Source organism: Amphiura filiformis, unplaced genomic scaffold (genome assembly GCF_039555335.1).
Source record: "Amphiura filiformis unplaced genomic scaffold, Afil_fr2py scaffold_597, whole genome shotgun sequence".
Lineage (NCBI taxonomy): Eukaryota > Metazoa > Echinodermata > Ophiuroidea > Amphilepidida > Amphiuridae > Amphiura > Amphiura filiformis.
The window spans coordinates 1-13,569 of record NW_027306061.1 but is presented as its reverse complement, the minus strand read 5'-3'; positions in this window follow the sequence as shown (position 1 = coordinate 13,569).

Sequence of the window (13,569 nt, the reverse complement as noted above, 5' to 3'; positions counted from 1 at the left end):
TCCACTTTAATATTCATTAGGCTATTTAACATTCATGAGTCCACTTGAATATTCATAAGCCAACTTAAATATTCATTAGTCCACTCGAATATTTATGAGGCTATTGAATATTCACGAGATAGTCAGGAAGCTATTGAAAACTTAAGAATTCACTTGAATATTTATGAGGCTATTGAATATCCATGAACCTTCTTGAATATTCATTAAGACGAGACTCGAGGACAGTCATGAGGCTATTGAAAATTTACAAGCACACTTGAAAATTCGCGAGGTTATTGAAAATTCATGAGTCCACTTGCATGAATGTTCATTGAATATTCACGACGCTGATGAATAGTCATGAAAAGCTATGGAATATGAGTCCACTGGAATATTCACTAGGCTATTGAATATATTCATGAGGCTGTTGAATATTCATTAGTCCATTTTGGATATTGATGAGTCAAATTGGATATTCATTAGGCTATTGAATATTCACAAGTCCACTTGAAAATTTATGAGACTATATTGAAAATTCATGAGTCCACTGATATTCATTAGGCTTTTGAGTATTCATTAGGCTATTGAACATTCATGGGTCATGCATTTGGATATTCATTAGGCTATTGAATATTCACAAGACTCATAGTCATGGGGCTATAATTGGAAATGTATGAGTCCACTTAAATATTGATGAGGCTATTGGATATTCGTGAGTCCACTTGAATATTCATTAAGAATATTCACGAGGCTCATGATATGAATCAGTCATGAGGCTATTGAATATTCAGGAGTCCATATGGGAATATTCATCAGGCTTTTGAATATTCATGAGTGCATTGAATGATACTTGAATATCCATGAAGCTCTTGAATATTCACGAGGCTTTTGAATATTCACGAGTCCTTTGAATATTCGACAGCTGGATGATATAATTTGTTCACCATCCTATAGGCATTCACAGAATGTTATGACATACAAAGGAAAGATAAATGTATATCATCCCAACTTATGAGTCTAGAGACATCCTACTTTTTTATATTTATTTATTTATCAACAACAATAATTATGTGAAATCTGTGTTAAGTTTGACAAGCATTCATGTTTCAATGTATGTCAAGCTATTATATCCTAGATGTATTCCTATATCTCCCTTGATTACCTTCAAAATATGTCGGTAACTCTTTCAGTTCCAGTGAGGACGATACAGACGACCACGAAGAGATTCAAGAATCGGACAGGGTAATGAAAATGGAATCGTGCTCAGAATTGACGGCAACCGTGGCAATGGCAAAAGATGCCAAAGTGTCATCGACGAAGTGAGTCAGATGTGTGGAAATCATAGAAGGCGACAAGTATGAAAAGAAAGATCGAGTCTCGAAAGGTCTTGTTGAAAGGAGAAACGGAAGCTCAAGATCAAAATGTAGGGGTGATCAAAACATTATATTGCATGGATCTTTAAAATGGACACGACCGAATTTGATGTAGGCCTATCAGTAGCCACCTTTGATGAAACTGGTCTGGTACTCACAATGTCATCATGTGATTCATCACTTGTGGCCAGCATAGCTCCATGCCTTTGTTTCCATTTATGTGACCATAGACTCGATTGGTGTTAATAGAAGGGACATGGTCAGCAACCAAGGTTTCAGTAATAAACAGAAATACAAGATAATATTAAGCTATATTATACAGTAGCGAGACTACAAGATGAAACTGAGTCTCGTATATGGCCTGGGTCCCCGGACAAAGAGAAATTACTATTGGAGAGGTAGTTGCAACACAGACAATTTCGAACTCAACAGCAACATTGTTAAATACAAATTTAAATCTAAACAAACTAATAAATGAACAAAAAGATGCAAATATAAATCTCTAAAGAACAACAGAACAAGGTGAAACACAAGTGGCCTCGCTACCCTGAACTGCTGCAACTTAAAAGATATTATAATTGTATCTAAACAAACTAAAAATGAACAAAAAGATGCAAAATAAATCTCTAAAGAACAACAGAACAAGGTGAAACACAAGTGGCCTCGCTACCCTGAACTGCTGTAACTTAAAAGATATTATAATTGTATCTAAACAAACTAAAAAATGAACAAAAAGATGCAAAAATAAATCTCTAAAGAACAACAGAACAAGGTGAAACACAAGTGGCTTCGCTACCCTGCACTGCTGTAACTTTAAAAGATATTATATTTGTATCTAAACAAACTAATAAATGAACAAAAAGATGCAAATATAAATAAGTAAAGAACAACAGAACAAGGTGAAACACAAGTGGCCTCGCTACCCTGAACTGCTGCAACTTTAAAAGATATTATAATTGTATCTAAAAAAATAAATAAACGAACAAAAAAATACAAATCAAAAGAAACTAACTGAAACACAGTAACAGGCCAACAAAAACAAAGCCAATAGCAAAACAACAAACGGGTCACAGTGCAACTACCCCCAAATAATCATTCAAAAAATACAAAGGAAATGATTCCGATACCTCAAGAAACCAAGAAATACCTCAAACCAAGAAATACCCTCAATAAACCAAAATAAAATACCTCAACAAACCAAGAAATACCTCAATAACCCACGAAATACCTCAATAAACCAAGAAATACCTCAATAAACCAAGAAACACCTCAGTAAACCACGAAATACCTCAATAAACCACGAAATACCTCAATAAACCACGAAATACCTCAATAAACCACGAAATACCTCAATAAACCACGAAATACCTCAATAAACCAAGAAACACCTCAGTAAACCACGAAATACCTCAATAAACCAAGAAATACCTCAATAAACCAAGAAATAGGCCTACTTCAATAAACCAAGAAATACCTCAGTAAACCACGAAATACTTCAATAAATCAAGACATACCTCAATAAACCACGAAAAACCTCAACAAACCACAAAAGACCTCAATAAACCAAGAAATACCTCAACAAACCAAGAACACGAAATACCTCAATAAACCAATATATACCTCAATAAACCAAGATCCCCTTTGCTTCCAAAACTTGATTAGGGTTGGTGCAATAATTATGTGTACCCCCCGGATGGTGAATTATGGGGGGGGGGGGTAAATTAATTATGATAACCGGCCCAATCCATTATACCATTTTAAAGATCCATGCAATATAATGTTTTGATCACCTCTACTTTTTTATCTTGAGCTGTCGTTTCTCCTTTCAACAAGACCTTTCGGGACTCGATCTTTCTTTTCATACTTGTCGCCTTCTATGATTTCCACACATCTGACTCGCTTCGTCGATGGCACGTTGGCATCTTTTGCCATGCCACGGTTGCTTTCAATTCAGAGCTCGATTCCATTTTCATTACCCTGTCCAATTCTTGAATCTCTTCGTGGTCGTCTGTGTCGTCCCCACTGGAACTGAGAGTGTTACAGGCATATTTTGAAGGTAATCAAGGGAGATATAGGAATACATCTAGGATATAATAGCTTGACATACATTGAAACATGAATGCTTGTCAAACAGAGTGACTTAAGAACGCCGACCACGCCTCCTTTTGAGGAAATTCAAACATGAGAAGCAGTTGCTGAAAAATTTGCGGATGCGGCCTTTGTGACGTTTTTCTTTGATTTCCTCTTGAATTACTGCTTCAGTCACGTCGATAGCTTCATCTCCAGCTTCGTTCCTTTCCTTGGTGCTACTATTAGAAATGTCATTGTTAAGTACACTTCCGGTCTCAGCTACATTTGATGCCTTCAGGCCATCGCTAGGTACCTCAAATTTGACTTCAGCGTGTGATGTATTACTTGTGGTCTGTTTGACTTCAGATGCAGTAATTTCTTCAATGACTGTTTCAGTCAGGATGCCAGCTTCATCTCCAGCTTCGTTCTTTTTCTGGGTGCTAAGGTTAGAAACGTCATTGATGAGTACACACTTGGTCTCATTTGATGCCTTCAAGCCATCGTTAGGTATGAGTTCAGCGAGTGATGTATTACTACTTGTGGTCTGTTTGACTTCAGGTACAGTTGTCGTCTTCAGGTCATCCCTTGATTCTTGCAGTTTGACGGCAATGTTGGATACGGTTTGTGGTGTATAGTCATGTAAGCTGGTTGATAGCAGATTGTCCTTCTGTTGAAAGAGTTTCCCGGTACTACACATGCATGATCCTCCGAAGTTCTTACGTGATTGCGATTCCGTTGATTTAATGCGCCGCCCCAGATTAGTAGTGGGAAAAACATTACAAGAGTTTGACCTTAAATAGCGTGATTTCAAAGCTTTGTGGCGCGCTAACGGGATGTTAGAAGTATGTGTTGATGAGCTCGAATTGGCCAATGAGGAATCCTTGCTTATGTTGCACAACATGAAGTTGTTAGAGGATTGAGACCCAGTTGATGCATAGCTGTAGCGGTAGACGGGTAAAGCGAAGCCCGATGCACTGAACATTCCCTCATCTCTGTCTGATCTAGATGCGGCCACAGCACTGTTTGATACGGACAATCTGTTTTCAAAACATGTTGTTGTGGATGGTCCTGGTGTCACGGTGTTTACACGGGGTCGTACTACATTAGAGGATGTGTCCATCACCGGTGTGAATGTAGGAGAAGTAGCGGTAGCAGAAATTGGTCTACCGGACTCAGCAGCACACTGACTTGTGGTACCTTCATGAGACCCTGAGATATTTGATGTACTTTTCTGGGACACGACCGATGGAACTGATTCAGGACTTTGACTGTTGACGTGAGCACCACGTCCTTGGTTAGGTAGCTTCTGATCCCAAACATCGTTTTTGATGGCCCTTGCGCTAGATGTGCATCCATTTGTCAGATCCAAATTGGTTACTGCTGAAGAATCCATGTTCGATGACACTGTATTTTTACCATGATATTTGCTGTCTCCACAGGAATCAGGTTGCTCAGCTAAGCCGGTCATATCCGTAGCAGCAGGTTTTGTTATGATGGTTAGAGATTCACTGGCAGGAGCTGTTGCACGAGGCTTTGAAGTGGTTGCCTTTGGAGTCGCTGACCCGGTGTTATGAAGAACAGTGCTTATGACCTTAGGTGATCCTGATGTTTTATATGACTTGGATTTATCTGACATTGAAGAGTCGGATGTGTCAGATATTATGGGCAAACATTTGTTGACAATGGGGGTGATACTTCGTGAACTTGGAATTGGCCCGGCTGGTCTAACTCTGGCTGCTTTAGGCCGGGGTTTTTTTGCCAGAAACGGTGGCGTGGTGTGAGACTTCCGCTTGAAACTTAGCGCATCCACAATAGGGCTGCATGCTGTTGGCACTACGACTTTCTGTGGGATCCGGATCTTACCAGGCTTTGGCTGGAATTAAAATAAAACAAGAGGCAACATATTCAAAATAAATCAGAAATGTTTGGACATAAAGATTTGATTTGTATATTGCTCAATCAAGTGATCTAGTATCTACCAAATATTGTGTGAACAAAAGCCAATATTCAGGCACGATGATTTACATAAATGGTTGAGTATAGTCGGGTCAAGCACTGCATATGTGTAGGGGGTGTTTTGGTACACCAGATTCCTATGACCGCCTGCAAGGGTAAACCATCTCCAAGGTACCTGACTGGTATACACAGAGTACCTAATAATAATGCTACTGCACAGGACCCACAGTGATACTGCACTGGTACTGCACAGTACCGTCAGCCAAGTAGTCCTACACCCGGGTCCTACATTGGCGACGGCGGTGTATAGGTGTGTAGTATGGGTAGGTTGAGTCTGCATGGTCTCGGTGCAGTGTCAGTGGGTGTAAAATGTGCCAACTTACCCGGTGTTTCTCCACTTGTTTTAAAAGCCCCTTCAGGTTCATAACAACCTCGACCATTGTCGGGCGTTGTCTCGCATCTCTTGCCTGGCAGGTGCGTCCCAGAGCAACTAAAATTAGAAGCTGGCGTGCATTGCCCATCTCTCTGATCATGTTTCCCAAGGCATAGGTTTCGGTCGCCAATGTATCACCACTTTTGTTTAGTAAAATCTCCGGAGCAACATGAGGGTAATCTAACTGATTTTGCTTGAAATCTTGGGGTTTGCATACGTTGAGTGGCTTGCTGTAGTACCTATCCTTCGGTACTTCTACGGAAAGGCCGAGGTCGATAATCTTTGCCCGCCATAGCCCTTCAACTTCATGAATAACTATATTCTTCATGTGCAGATCGCCATGAAGAAACCCGATAGTTTGCTGCCCATTTAGTGCCTCGGCGACGTCCAACAACAACTGTGGTAAAGATGAAAAAGAAAGAATAAAGATTTTTTTAGTCTAAAAACAAAAAAATCCATGCAGACGTACAAGCATAGGCCTAATCCTCTAACTGAGCAGCAGTAAATTTGGGCCAAAATAATTATCACTAGGCAAATGCCCCCCCCCCATTAAAAAGTCAAGGCACGCCGCTGGGTCGCAACGTTACCATGGTTAGTAATTTGGTTACTAGAAAATTCGATGGTGAGTCCAGAATTTGATTCATATTTTTGTTTTAGTTTGTATTTGCCCAGTTGTGCATGGGAACCCAACCGAATTCCAATACACCCTTCGTAATTCGTCATAAACTGTGTAACGGGCCTAATCTCGTGCATATTTAAATTAAAACGCGCTACAAAAAGTAACTACAGTTTGATCAGCTCATAATCGACAGGAATTATTTGGCTTTTACCACTACCAGGGCCGGATTTACCTTTTTGGGGCAATGGGTCAGGCTAAAATTTGGAGGCCCCAAATGAGAGGGTAGTGATGGGTGTAACCTACAGCACTGACCACCCTATCCTTGATCGAGAGGTATCGTCTGCCATTAACCTAACGCACTGACCACCATATCCTTGACCGAGAGGTATCGTCTGCCATTAACCTAACGCACTGACCACCCTATCCTTGACCGAGAGGTATCGTCTGCCATTAACCTACAGCACTGACCACCCTATCCTTGATCGAGAGGTATCGTCTGCCATTAACCTAACGCACTGACCACCCTATCCTTGACCGAGAGGTATCGTCTGCCATTAACCTAACGCACTGACCACCCTATCCTTGATCGAGAGGTATCGTCTGCCATTAACCTAACGCACTGACCACCCTATCCTTGATCGAGAGGTATCGTCTGCCATCTGGATGCCCAAACTGTTCTGAATGTCAGGATGTTTTCAGTTTATGTCATGTATATAGTGTGCACCCCACCGCACCGCTTAGGTGTGTATATCTGGTGTGAAGGGGCCAGCAATCCCCCTCCCCCACTTTAAGCTGCTGTGAACCACTGAATGGCCCATGTGGTTGTCTTTTATAGTGCCTAAAAACGCACCGTGAGGAAGGCATGTACACTCAAGTGGCCAATATTTGGTTTAGATATAAGATCGACGGTGTCTGCGAGAGCATTACAATTTAGAGGGAGACAAGCAGTTGCACGTGAAGCGCGCGAAACTTTTTTAATTTTAGAATATTTTAGCCCAAAATGAAGCCGAAATTTGCTATTATAACAGCCCAGTGCGCGCGAAAACAATTGCAATATTGTAGGGCCTACCCTATTTTGGCCCAAACATGGTGTTTTCGGCTAAAATGGAAGATGTGAAGGGCAATTTTGGGGCCCCAAATTTTGAAGCCTATCTGGCCCAATGGTAAATCCGGCCCTGACCACTACGCCAAAAAGTAGACACATGCTAAGTGTGATATAGTTGACCTGTCTGGTCTATATTGCGCGTATCTTTTTAAAAAAAAAGTAGGACTTGAAACATCATTTGGGACGCTTCTGGCGACATTTTACAAGACAAATCTCACAATAAATATCGGCCGATTGATATTAATCCGCGATGTTATAGGGCGCGCCGATTACGATCTGATCAAACTATAAGGTTTTATGCCACTTACCTTTACAATTTCCCATCGATTTAATGGTGGGCAATTTTGTCCTTCTTCCACGTCATTTAGAGTACAGGTCTTGAAAGTGGAGTGGTCTCCAATGAATTCTATGACAAATGCATCGATAGGGGTACGATCGACTACCCCGTAAAATTCCGGGAATCCAGCAACTCCAGATACAGCCTTAAACGCTTTCACCTCCTGGTTCAGTTCTTTCGTACGCTTGTGTACGGCAACCTGTAAAGCTGTTACAGAAGCAAACACAATACAAGGTAAATGTGGCACCTAACCCTGACCCCTAACCCTGTAATTAGCATGTGATGTTTCTGTCTAAAATACCATGCACATCTACCCAATACAAGAAGACTCGAGATCCGAGCTCACTAGTACGAACTACGCCATCAGGGTCGGATTATCAAAAGGGCCATTACCAGATTAATCTAGGACCTGGACCCACGTTCCAGGGAGGAAGGGGGAAGAAAGTAATATATTAATAAACGAAGACAAAAGAATTAAGGAAAGTGGGAACATTTACGGGCAGTGTTTTGAAATGAATCACGTGGCCGTGATGGCGTGAGATGAAACGCGTGGCCAGTGGATCCGATAGCCAAAATAGACCCTAAATTCAAAATGGACCTATTATTGTCTGATCCAGGGTCCTGAAAAAGGTTTAAGTCAAAACCAATGAAGGTATTCGTGAGAAAGTGTTGGGCGTATGATGTATACGTATTCGCTTATTTGTCGGGGTGTGTTTATGTTCGTTGGGTCATTAATTTAGTACTCTCAGGTTGGGTACGAGTGTTAGTTTTGTGAGGCAATCCTGAGACGGGAAAGTCCACATTGCTGTTACACACACTGTACATCAAATGGGCTGTGATGCGTGTTCCAGGAAGCTGTTCCATGTCAGTGTAATTTGCTGTTGTGTCAGTTGGGCAACTGCTTAGTGTTATAGAGTAAATTATTGAAGTAATCAGCTGTAATCCTGTGTGTAATTTTGATTCATTTTGATGGACAGGATTTTAAGAAAATACCTTTTGAAAAGTGCCAGTTTCTGTTTGAGCGCAGTTTAGTTCTGGTTATAATAACTTACTCATGTTCTGAACATCTCGCAATCGCAGTAGCTTCTCTACTACAAGTTTGTTTCGATATCTCCTAATAATGCAGTCCCCGAATATACCACTCCCGACGACTCTATCGTTTCCGTGTCGGTCTTTCACCCTCTTCAATTCAGACGGGTCTATCATATTTCTCTCTGGTTGGTTGAAAGGTCGCAAACTGACTTCACTTCGACTAAACGAAATTGACTCAAGTAAATCACAAACTAAAACTTAAAAAATCGCAGAGCTGCGAGACTATGCACTGGACTCATTGAGTTCAGTACGGTGTCTGAAGCGTTGCCACGATCATAGACATACCAACCTAGACCTATAACTGCCCATCCCTTAACACAGCGGGAGGTGAAGCCCCGTATCCAAGGTGATATTGACGGATTGACGGGGTTACTAGGCGAGGAGAAATATCGCTTACATTCTGACGCGCTCGTTTGCGTGTTTACTGCGCCGTTATCGCCCGCGTTAAATGCAACATGTTCCGTAGACGCGATTGTGTCAGCTTGTTTGCGTCCGAGTTGCGTCCTTGTCAAAATTGTTGCTATGCAGTGTTGACTTCACTACGCGAACCAAAGTCATAGGTCTAGGTTCTTGTTTGTCTGGGGCCACGATCACGTTGATTACGGATTACATTGTTGCCACGCGACATGTTGACGCACTCAACGCACGCGTAATTACGCACTCCCTGGGCCAAATGCCCTCTCTTGCAGATCTGCAGATGGCAACATCTGACACAAGCCCAACTTGCCGTACGTATCAGGAACTAGAGGATTAACAAAAGGATAGCATTTACGGTGCGATTTGCAAATCATAATAGGCCCTTTGCAACATGCATCATCTGCTGTCAAATACACGCGAGCAAAGCCCACTAACCGGCTGCATTATTTTCTCGGAACACGCAAACAGCTATCTTCAGAAGATAGCATTGCGGGCCTAATAAAACAACACAGAAAATATTTCACAAATTTAGGAAAGTGTCTTTTGATGGTTTTTGTTTATTTGTTTGTTTGTTAGATTTTCGTTATCTACTTAAGGGATCTAAAATGAGCGTTTATTGCGTTTCGACAGTATTTTTTGTGGGACAAGAGAGCACTTCAGACCTATCGAATTGCATTCTGAATACGAAGCATGTCTTTCTGATATCAAATAATTTTCATTTTTTGAAAATCACAATGTAATACAAATTTTATGACAAATTATAAAAATTTGATATTTTCAAATTTTTGATATATAACAGTCCTCGAAGTAAATTATATAAATCTAATGATATATTCTTAAAGTGTATGTAGCAGGGAGGAAAAGCCGACGGTCAATTGAAAATTTTGACCTTTCATATTGAAGATATGGATTTTTTTTCCCAAAAGACATAATTTTTTTGGTGTTTTGGGAAAAAATCCATATCTTCAATACGAAAGTCTGCAAAATTTTGTTTTTGTTAGTTTTCCGCTATCTACTCAAGATAGTATATATTTGTAAAATACAAAGAAATTGAGAAAGGTTGAATAATTATATTTTGTTAGGCCTATCTACTGATGATAGCCTTTTTAAACCTAATGAAATAATACAAAAAAGAAGGAAATCATAAGACTTAGCATGAGACTAATCAGAAAGATCATTTGGTATATTCTTTTATATTTCATGTTTGTTTGTCTGTCTGTTTGTTTGTTTTTTATCCATTTACGGTGCAATTTGCAAATCACCCGTTGCGACATCCATCATCTTCTGTGAACACGCGTGAGCCCACTTACGATCTGCATCATTTACGATCTGCATCATTTACGATCTGCATCATTTACGATCTGCATCATTTTCTTGCAACGTCGCTCGCAAACGGCTATCTTCTGAAGATAGCATTGCGGGCCTAATTAAACAACAGAAAATATTAAGAAAACGTCTGTTAGGAAAGTTTGTTTTGATGTTATTTGTTTGCTTGTTGGTTTTCCGCTATCTACTCAAGATAGCATATATTTGTAAAATACAAAGAAATTGAGAAAGGTTGAATAATTATATTTTGTTAGGCCTATCTACTGATGATAGCATTTTTAAACCTAATGAAATAATACAAAAAAGAAGGAAATCATCAGACTTAGCATGAGACGAATCAGAAAGATCATTTGGTACATTCCTTTATATTTCATGTTTGTTTGTCTGTCTGTTTGTTTGGTTTTTTTTATCCATTTACGGTGCAATTTGCAAATCACCCGTTGCGACATCCATCATCTTCTGTCAACACGCGTGAGCCCACTTACGATCTGCATCATTTACGATCTGCATCATTTACGATCTGCATCATTTACGATCTGCATCATTTTCTCGCATGGCGCTCGCAAACGGCTATCTTCTGAAGATAGCATTGCGGGCCTAATAAAACAACAGAAAATATTAAGAAAACGTCTGTTAGGAAAGTTTATTTTGATGTTATTTGTTTGCTTGTTAGTTTTCCGCTATCTACTCAAGATAGTATTTATTTGTAAAATACAAAGAAATTGAGAAAGGTTGAATACTTATATTTTATTAGGCCTGTCTACTGATGATAGCATTTTTAAACCTAATGAAATAATACAAAAAAGCAGGAAATCATAAGACTTAGCATGAGATGAATCAGAAAGATCATTTTGTATATTCTTTTATATTTCATGTTTGTTTGTCTGTCTGTTTGTTTGTTTTTTATCCATTTACGGTGCACTTTGCAATTCACCCGTTGCGACATCCATCATCTTCTGTGAACACGCGTACGCGTGAGCCCACTTACGATCTGCATCATTTACGATCTGCATCATTTTCTTGCAACGCGCTCGCAAACGGCTATCTTCTGAAGATAGCATTGCGGGCCTAATAAAACAACAGAAAATATTAAGAAAACGTCTGTTAGGAAAGTTTGTTTTGATGTTATTTGTTTGCTTGTTGGTTTTCCGCTATCTATTCAAGATAGTATATATTTGTAAAATACAAAGAAATTGAGAAAGGTTGAATAATTATATTTTGAAATAATACAAAAAAGAAGGAAATCATAAGACTTAGCATGAGACGAATCAGAAAGATCATTTGGTATATTCCTTTATATTTCATGTTTGTTTGTCTGTCTGTTTGTTTGTTTGTTTTTATCCATTTACGGTGCAATTTGCATATCACCCGTTGCGACATCCATCACCTTCTGTGAACACGCGTACGCGTGAGCCCACATACGATCTGCATCATTTACGATCTGCATCATTTTCTTGCAACGCGCTCGCAAACGGCTATCTTCTGAAGATAGCATTGCGGGCCTAATAAAACAACAGAAAATATTAAGAAAACGTCTGTTAGGAAAGTTTGTTTTGATGTTATTTGTTTGCTTGTTGGTTTTCCGCTATCTACTCAAGATAGTATATATTTGTAAAATACAAAGAAATTGAGAAAGGTTGAATAATTATATTTTGTTAGGTCTATCTACTGATGATAGCATTTTTAAACCTAATGAAATAATACAAAAAAGAAGGAAAAAAGAAAGACTTAGCATGAGACGAATCAGAAAGATCATTTGGTATATTCTTTTATATTTCATGTTTGTTTGTCTGTCTGTTTGTTTGTTTTTTATCCATTTATGGTGCAATTTGCAATTCACCCGTTGAGACATCCATCATCTTCTGTGAACACGCGTACGCGTGAGCCCATTTACGATCTGCATACGATCTGCATCATTTACGATCTGCATCATTTTTTTGCAACGCGCTCGCAAACGGCTATCTACTGAAGATAGCATTGCGGGCCTAATAAAACAACAGAAAATATTAAGAAAACGTCTGTTAGGAAAGTTTGTTTTGATGTTATTTGTTTGCTTGTTAGTTTTCCGCTATCTACTCAAGATAGTATATATTTGTAAAATACAAAGAAATTGAGAAAGGTTGAATAATTATATTTTGTTAGGCCTATCCACTGATTATAGCATTTTCAAACCTAACGAAATAATACGAAAAAGAAGGAAATCATAAGACTTAGCATGAGACGAGTCAGAAAGATCATTTGGTATATTCTTTTATATTTCATGTTTGTTTGTCTGTCTGTTTGTTTGTTTTTTATCCATTTACGGTGCAATTTGCAAATCACCCGTTGCGACATCCATCATCTTCTGTGAACATGCGTACGCGTGAGCCCACTTACGATCTGCATCATTTACGATCTGCATCATTTACGATCTGCATCATTTACGATCTGCATCATTTACGATCTGCATCATTTTCTCGCATCGCGCTCGCAAACGGCTATCTTCTGAAGATAGCATTGCGGGCCTAATAAAACAACAGAAAATATTAAGAAAACGTCTGTTAGGAAAGTTTGTTTTGATGTTATTTGTTTGTTGGTTGGTTTTCCGTTATCTACTCAAGATAGTATTTATTTGTAAAATACAAAGAAATTGAGAAAGGTTGAATAATTATATTTTGTTAGGCCTATCTACTGATGATAGCATTTTTAAACCTAATGAAATAATACAAAAAAGCAGGAAATCATAAGACTTAGCATGAGATGAATCAGAAAGATCATTTGGTATATTCTTTTATATTTCATGTTTGTTTGTCTGTCTGTTTGTTTGTTTTTTATCCATTTACTGTGCAATTTGCAATTCACCCGTTGCGACATCCATCATCT